This window comes from Miscanthus floridulus, chromosome 1 (genome assembly GCF_019320115.1).
Source record: "Miscanthus floridulus cultivar M001 chromosome 1, ASM1932011v1, whole genome shotgun sequence".
Taxonomy (NCBI): domain Eukaryota; kingdom Viridiplantae; phylum Streptophyta; class Magnoliopsida; order Poales; family Poaceae; genus Miscanthus; species Miscanthus floridulus.
The window spans coordinates 82,624,885-82,634,112 of record NC_089580.1 but is presented as its reverse complement, the minus strand read 5'-3'; the positions used below and the strand labels follow the sequence as shown (position 1 = coordinate 82,634,112).

Sequence of the window (9,228 nt, the reverse complement as noted above, 5' to 3'; positions counted from 1 at the left end):
ACATTTGGTTGCTATAAAGTGCAGTCGCTATTGCTACGCATAACGAGTGTGGCAACATATGCAATTGCCACGTTCACCATGTCATTGTTGTAAAGTGCCGCCCCTATTGCCACGGAGATTGTTCGTTGCTATAGAATATATTACCACAGAAAATGTGGTAGCCAATAGCCACTTTTACAACACTTTTAGTTTAGTGCCACCGGACAATATTGCAGCACCATTAATTAATTAGAAACTCAATAAACATCAACAAAGCATTCAAACAGATTCCATTAAACCAAAATATTAACTTGTTTAATTTGTTCACATCTAGAATTAAACGATCCAAATTCAAACTCAGGCTACACACACATTATTGAAACAGATATCCAACACATTTCTTCCTAAACGAAAACATATAAGATGCCTAGACACCACTGCAGCTTCACTTGGCTCAGCCTGATTTGAACGGTCACTCGTGCGCTCCACTCAAACTCTACATTTGTCCTGAAATAAAGAACATTGACATTTGGCATAGGCTTCATTTTTTTTTCCAGTAAAGTAACATTGCAAATCACATGTTCATAAGGATATGTAATTGTGATAGGAAAAATGAAGCTACAGAAAATCACCTTGATATTATCAACGTGTACATTCCTTTTGCCTGATCGTCTCTTAGCCACGGCCATCACTCAATTGTATCTTAACCACAGTAGATCTACATGACAAGTAGAGATACCAACATAGCCATTTCATCATCAAACTAACAGAAAGAGTTATGGCTAGACCTAAACCGAGATACCCTCCAGGCCTCAATATTAAACTCTATTGGAAAGCAGCAGCCACCTGCAGCCAGAAAAAACAAACATTAGTCAAAGGTATCAAGTTTAGTGTTAACTAACAGTTCATGCATAAGTGAGAAATCTAAAGTTAGCAGATGTGATCGTGAGTACAGGTTCATGATTGTAGGTCTAGGACAGGGCTGGCTGCAAGTGCAAGGATTAATTTTGAATGATCTTTGCAGAAATCATGCATCTATACAAAAGCAGGTTACTATCACTTAAGCAACAGTCTACTAAATAAGTAAATGGATATTAGCATGTCCTACTAGATAAGCCAGCATGACACAAGCAGGGAGAAGCTAACAACTAAAGTACTGAATATAAGATGATTATAAACAAGCACATTGGACATAGGAAAATCTGAACCAAATAAAAATATATAGTTAATAGTACTGAATTGTAGTTTAGGACAGCAGCAAGCCAGCAACCATAGAATGTAGCCAGGAATAGCAAACTACAGCTATCTGTTGGGGAAGAACAAAGCAAACTATATAAACTGTTGACTGAAATGAGCAGTTCACTGAAAATGGGTTTAATCTGAATTTTTAGAAGCAATAGAGCAGTGAAGTAACAAAACAATAATAACTATTAAATCAATCAAGTAGCAAGGACTGATCAGGCGCTGCAAGTAGTTCTTGCAACTCTGGCACTACAACAGATCCCAATGCTTATTCAATGAAGCTGATTCATTGAAAGAGAAGCTCTGAAAACCTTGACTGGTTTGAGGAACACCAGATAACACAGGCAAGCAGGAAAATTTAGAAAGGGTACTGCAGCCCGACTTCTTACAGAAAGTATAACCAAACATGGTCAATGAAATCCAATCGAAATGAAAATTTAACCAAAGCCTTGCCTCATCACGAGCAACACATTCCAGCAACTAGTTCAACATGGCAGCATGTTCACATAGCATCAGGTGGTAGTCAGGTAACATGATAAAAAATGCTAGATAAGTAACAGCTTGCACAATGGAAAAGAAAAATTAGAAACATGGAAGTAGCCATTTTCAGACAAGTTACAGCTTGCACAGTAACGGCATGCACAATGACAAAAAAAACTCTGTAACTTGAAAATAAACTCTTATGCATTATGACTGATGCATGGTGAATGTGCACTGATTATGAATGCAAAAACAGAAAAAAAAAAAAAGTTTGCAATTCTTTATAAACCCAGCTAAAGATATCAATAAAAGTAGAAGTGCTGAAAACCAGGAAAGGTTGTGTCATAGCGAGCAACAACATTGACTCCAGACTTCCTTTGCCACCCAAGCCAAAAGGCTTCGGTTCCCAAGGAAAGGTTCTTGGTGACACTCTAAAATGCAGAAGCCAAAAAATTCTGATTTCATATCTTAATTGCCAGATGATCAAATGATAAGAACAAGCATGTTAGCTGTAGAAACTCTTATCTGAAATTAATTTCTGTATATTAAAAAAATACATGAAATTTCCTATCATGATTAAACTAAACTCATGAGATTTATGAGAAAAATAGGCACTTTCATGAAAATTGTGACCTTAAGAAGGTACCTTCTAACATCCTTTTAAACAATAGAATCACCTTCTAAATTCAAGTTTAAACAACAGAATCAAAGGAAAAACACCACACTGTTGACTGCTTAACCTATGTCTGGGGTTGTAGGTTAATGGTTAATTTCTTATTGCACTGTTATCAGGATTCATATTGCTTTTGAAAAATGAGTTTTTTCTTGTAGTATGAATGATAATTACTTTGGCGAAGTAAACTTCAAGTGGATGAAAGAGGAATTAAAATCTCTGTTTTGCATTCCACTTGTAGCGTGCAAAGGAACAGAAAATCATCTATGGCTACATACAGGTATGAACCAGAATTGAAAAGAATCACTAAATAAACAGAAAATCATCTAAAAACAATGACCAATGCAACACAATGACATATAAGACTACTGCATACATACATATAAGACTAATGCAACACAATGACCAAAGCCTCTTGGAATAAGACCAAAAAAGCACCAGACAAGCCCATCGAAGCACATAGCTTTTCTTGAAATTTAAGTAGTATAATACACAGGTAGTACACACAGAACATTAAAGAAACAACAGAATTTACAATACCACCTAAATCATAGCAGTTGCACTGCACTTCTGATCCATGTATAGATAACCAGCAATTCCAGTGACATATCATTGACTAAACACCAATAACACAGCAGCAACTGAAGGTTTGTAACAGCGGAGGGATTTGGGGGAAGTGAGCTAGAGAACTTTATCTGCTAGTTAGGGATCGTTAATCCAGGTGAAGGACCCCAAGAAGGACAGCACAGGAGACGGTGGCGGGGCAGAGGATCTGGAGCTGATGTCGAGGCACTCAGATGCAGTCGATTTGGGCGGGCTAGGAACGGCAGCGCGGATGAATCAGAGGACGAGGACCTTGTCGAGGGTGCCGTGGATGGCGGCGTCCACCTCCCTCTTCAACTCCAAAGTAGACAGCCACGCTGATCCATCCTAGCACCGGCCGTCTCTCCTGGCTCCCTTCCTTTTCGATCTAAGGAACAAGGTTCTTGACTGATGCAAAACTTGGTTCTTCCTATAGTCAGAAAGTAGAGGGCGGAGGGGCATTGGATGCACCAACCTGGAGCGGAGGAATCCGATTGGAGGGAGACCGCCACCGGGTGGCACCGCCGGCCAGCCACCCAGATCAGCCTGCTACCACCGCCACGCCGCCGTATCCCACGCCGTTGAGCTGTTGCATCCCGGCACCATCGAGATCCGCCGCGCATCGCCGCTACCTCTCACCTTTACATCACTGGGGAGAGCTAGGAGATGGAACGGACGAGAAAGGTGGAGGGGGCGGCCGGGGTCCATCGCAAGAGAGGTGCGGGCCGGGGGCGAGCGGGATCAGGAGAGAGGGATTCAGGGAGATGAGGCGGAAAGTCAGGACCAAGGAAATAGATTTCTGAGATCGGTGGGGGCGAAAAAAACTGAAGCCCGTGCACGGACTCCTGCTACACCTTCTCCAATCGCCGTTGACCCTATCACGCTCGACACATGTACATCCAAAAGCCAAGAGATATATTGAACACACAACCCACGTCCCCATTAGTTCTACTCACACTTAACCAAACAAATTTACCAAAAGTTGGGCGGTCAAACTACGACACCATCCAAACAGGACCTACCTATGCAAAATTGACGCAAGTTTTGACAAAACTTATAGGTGACTATTGTCTCCATCAGTTCTAAATTCAAAAAAGGTGAAATGCAAACCACATACCAGTGCAAATTTTCTGAACCGAAAACAGCTCACATTTTCAAAAAAAAATGTATTATTATAATCCAAATATCAAAAGATTTAAAAAAATCAATGGATGGTACAAATATATATTAAGGAGAGCCTACAATCTTATAAGTTATAAAAATAAGAAGGATTTATGGCTCATCGTTTCTTAGAGCAACTCTGAAAGACTTCATATTCTTTTTAATGTATAGAAATAGAGATTTTGGTATAAAAAATGAGTGTCTATCCACCGCTCTTGCAGGTGCACGTGATACCCTAGTGATGTCCGGCGCAAAAACACTCGATTGACAACCGAAAAAAAATCGAGTGTTTCTAGTACATCCAATACTCGATTCTCTGACCATTAGATCAGATTCAATGGACAAAAGATTTATCCAAATAAAGAAAAATATTAAACAAATTAATTAAATAAATAAATAGTCAGATTATTTGTATGGAAGCTAAATTGGAAAAAATCAAAGGGGAACCAAATAAAACATACAAAAAATCACAAAAAGCCAAAAAAGTTTGAGTAATTCTGACCATTCCTATCTACGAATAATCAATTCACACCAATTAAACACAAAACTTACACCCAAACAGAAGTAGTGAAATATGATACAATAACACTCGAGCCAGCTGTGGTCTAGAAACACTCGAGCGCGTTATAGATTTACCATAAAAAAATACAACAACCTTTTAAGCTGGATCTCCAAATAGTGACATCCTTTATTCTGGATTTTTAGTCAAAGATGAAGAGCGAGGATGACTCTCTAAGTAGGCATAAGATATAGAAAAACTATTGTAGGATACAAAGATATAGAAAATGATTTTTTTTCTCAAATGACTCTTCAAAATGATGATTTAGAGAGTAACTTTAGAAGACTCTTGAATATGCTTGTCATGGGTTCGAAACCACGACAAGCATCGTGTTGTTTATCGGAGGTCGGTGTGTGAATCTTCGGTGGTTCAAGCTCTCAAAACACTTAGGCACATACGATTTTTCTTGGTTCGGGTGGAGGGTTAGTAGGACTATAGAGTTCTCGACCTGGGGACTTAATTTTGTAAGAGAGCATAATAATTAAAAAATAAAAAGTTATCAAATATTCTCTCTAACTCGTAAGAGGTGATCTATATACTCTTATAAAACTAAACCCCACTAGATGTTTTCTCTCTTCATGCAAGGTGTCCACCTCATTTTCCACTAAATGTCCCACTAACTTGCAATATTTTCATGCAAGCTATCCATGTTGAAAGTGCATCTAGCCCTTTAGTGGGTTTTGAATGATTGAGTGACAACACGATTAAAGGACTAACATGTTTGCTAAGTGTTAGACAGGAAATTGATTTTCTCACAGATACTTGATGAAATTGTATAAAGCCAAAATGATGTATTGTTGTATAAACAATCTAGTTCAAGCACAAGACAATAATGCAAATAGAATTCATGCAAAGGCTTATTTATTGTGGGATTTCAATGATCTATGTGAAAGCAAGCACGATAAGAGTTAATTAATGAGCCATGAGGGATTGCATATGGAATGGTCTCATATTTGAAGCTTGGTAAATTGAAATGAAAAAGATGACAATACATGAATGAATGATTCAACACAAGATGTGACTTGATGGCTTGAGATGGTGAAGATAGCAAGGAAAGGCTTCGAGGTACTAAGCAAGGGTGAAGGGCAAGCGACGGCTTGGCGGACGAAGAACCTAGCTAGGGTGAAGAAGAAAGTACTTGCATTTAGTTGAGGTACTAATCAAGCTAAGATGGTCATATTGATGTGAAGGATCAAATCTATATTGGACAAATTGATTAAAGTGACTTGATGCATTTGGAGTTATTCATATTTGATGAATGGAATCAAGTCACGTGCTCAAGATGGCTATGCTCAAGTGACAAGATCAATATTGACATATTGGCACCCTCACTTGATGAAGATTGGAATACACGGCTTCGGTTCAAAAAGATCAACTCAAAAGGTTTAAATCCGTTATACTTTTAAATTTGAGTTAATAGGAATGTCGTACTATTAAGAGGGATGCAAGTTTAGGTGGTCTGAGGAAGATAGAGTGCTCAAGCATAAAAATAAAATCAAAAGAGAGACACTCTAGCACTTCACGAGCACATAGAATAATTTTCTGTGACTGTCGGTGTCGGAAGTCCCGACGTAAGCCGGAACTTCCGACAGTCGGAAGTCATGACTCTTGCCGGAAGTGCTGACTCCTAGTCACAGCCTGCGCGGTGACTGTGGACGTCGGAAGTCCCGACGTGAGTCGGAACTCCCGACAGTCGGAAGTCCCGACCCAAGCCGGGAGTCCCGGCATCGATGGTTCTACTGACCTGCTGACTGTGCCCATCGGAAGTCCCGACGTTTGTCGGAAGTTTCGACCGTCGAAAGTCCCGACGTTCGTTGGAAGTTCCGACGTTGGCTGTCTCGAGTGGACTTTGACCTCGCGTGAACAATGTTTTCTTCATACGTCGGAAGTCCCGGGATCTGCGTCGGAACTCCCGACGTAGATCTGAACGGTTAGATTTTGCCTTGGAGTATATATACCCCTCTCCTCCATTCTAACCGTTGCCCACTCATTTCATTGCAACGAACACTCGGCCAAAACAGCCCCCAAGCATTCTAGGCTCCCCTCTCTTCACTCCTTTGCTTCCAACTTCAATTCCTAAAGGGTTTGAGTGATTAGGGAGTGGATTGAGTGAGAAAAACACTTTGAGCAAGCTTGAGCACTTGATTTCTTCGTCAAGCCGGTTTGATTTGCATTTGTTACTCTTGGGGATTTTCCCCTAGCCGGCTAGGCGTTGCCCAAGAGCTTCCATCTTGTGGAAGAGCCTTGGAAAGTTTGTATTACCCTTGATTTCTAGTGAAGAAACTCAAGTGACCTTTGTGGTATCCTTGAGTGAGGCAAGGAGGTGGAAGAGACTCCGACCTAAGTGGTCACCTCAACAACGAGGACGTAGGAGCTCCTTTGTGGGGCTACCGAACCTCGGGATAAATTCTTGTCTCCCGCGTGCTTGTTGTTGTTGTGATTTGCTCGAAATTACTTGTATTTGGTTGTCTCCCTCTCTCTAGCTATTTCTTAGGGTTTGGGACTCGATCTACGGAGTGGTGGCTTATCAACATCAAGAGAGTGACCCAACACCTTACCTTACCACTAGGAAGTGGGTTTGTAAGTTATCGGCATCACAAAGTTCATTTTAGCACTTGTAGTTCATTTCCTGTAAGGGTCGGAAGTGCTGACAGTTTACGTCGGAAGTTCTGACCCAAACTGTCGGGACTTCTGACACGTCGGAAGTTCTAACCCAAACATCGGGACTTCTGACACGTTGGAAGTTCTGACCCAAACTGTCAGGACTTCTGACATTAACTAACTAGTGCATTTTGATTCAACTCTTTGGTTGCAGCTGTTTGGCTCCCTAGATTTATCTAGTATCTTTTATATACTTTGTGGCTAACTTGAGAGGGGTGGTATTACTCTGATTTGGAGTTTCCATTTTGGAAACTCCTATTACTAATCGTTTCTGCTTTTAAAGGTGTTGATTTTTCAGAAACGCCTATTCACCCCCCCTCTAGGCGGCATCCTAGGTCCTTTCAATTGGTATCAGAGCGAGGTTCTCACCTAAAGCTTCACCGCCGTGAGAAAAGGATGTCGACGCCTATCGAGTTGGAGCCAATGCTTCTCCAAAATGATGGTTCAAACTTTCTACCTTGGTCAATTCATGTACTCAATGCTTTTAGAGATATTAGTCCTCTTGTTGAGCATATTGTGTTTGCAAGCATACCTCTTCCTATAGTTGATTGGAGCAACTATAAGAATTTATCAAAAGAGGAAGAAATATGCATGCAACTCAATGCTCAAGCTATTAATATCATTTTGAGTACATTGAGTGCAGAGGTTCAAGATGAGGCAATATTCAATGGACAACCACCTCCTGAGAGTGCTCATCTCATTTGGACCAAACTCGTTGAGGTATATGGAAAATCCAAATGCAATGATGCACTTGAGGTCGAGTCAATGGAAAATATGTCTATTATGTCTTCATGCGGCGAAGAAGCCTCACAAGACCTCAAGAGCGTCGAGCCAGAGCAAGAGGTGCAAGCCGAGGCGACTACGCTGTCTGCAAGCACATACCGAACATGTTCGGTATCCCTACCAAACATGTCCGGTATGGCTAAGGCAGCCGGACAGCAGGCAGTCTATGATGATGAGGCTCAAGCCCGGTGGCGACCAAGTGATGAGTCAACCTCAGTATCTCATGATACTTATCACTTGTGTCTCATGGCCAAGAAAAGCAAGAAGAAGGCTAGCAAGAAAGATCAAGCCAAGGAGATAGCACGAGTAGATGATCAAGAAGAGAGTGATATTGAAATTGAAGATAGCTACACTCTTGATCATCTAAGCAACAAAGACAAGCTCATTCTCATGAAGCTAGTTGAGAAGAATGATGAGCTAGAGGAAGAGAATGAGAAACAAGAGCAATCACTTCAAAATCAAGAAAAGTTTCTCATCTCCAAATTGCAAGAGCTAAAGGCCATAAATGAGAGGTATGAAAAATTATCAATTGAGCATGCTTTAGTTACTAACTCCTCTTCTAGTGTTTCACCAACTAGAGAAGGAAAACTTTGAGCTCAAGGCAAAATTAGATGAACTCTCAAGCAAATATAATGTGCTACAAGCAAACTATGTTCATCTCAAGTGCTCTCATGAAGAATTAGTAGAATCAAGCATCATGCTTGAGGTGGCTCATGAGGTTGTGATTACAACGGTAAAATCATCTCAACCTCCCACTCACACACTCACTTGTACACAATCTCAATTGAATATTTCTTGTGCTAATGAGTGTGCTTCTCAAGCAAGCCAATCTTCGATTGAGCAAAAATTTATAGAAAACATAGAGCTCAAAGAAGAGGTGAAAAGATTAAAGAAAGATGTGATTCGATTGAAGGGTAAGGAGAAAGCACAACCTTCTCAAGATAACCGTGATAACATGGTGAAGAAGCTTGAGAAGGGTTCAAACCTTGCTTCCTTCAAAACCCAACAAAGGAATCACATTTCAAGCAAGGCCAACACAACCAAGAGCAAGAAACATAGAAAAAGTATGTGCTATGGTTGTGGATTGTATGGACATGAGTGGGCTACG

The 9,228-nt window shown here is 40.6% G+C and overlaps 1 long non-coding RNA gene across 1 annotated transcript; it reads right to left on the bottom strand.

Moving 5' to 3' along the window:
- Positions 1-336: 336 nt before the first annotated feature.
- LOC136488545 (uncharacterized) lies at positions 337-3,811 on the bottom strand. Its single transcript, XR_010767389.1, has 3 exons — positions 3,432-3,811; positions 612-3,344; positions 337-486 (listed from the first exon to the last, which is right to left on the bottom strand). It is a non-coding gene; the product is annotated as an uncharacterized lncRNA (long non-coding RNA).
- Between the last annotated feature and the right edge of the window lie 5,417 nt (positions 3,812-9,228).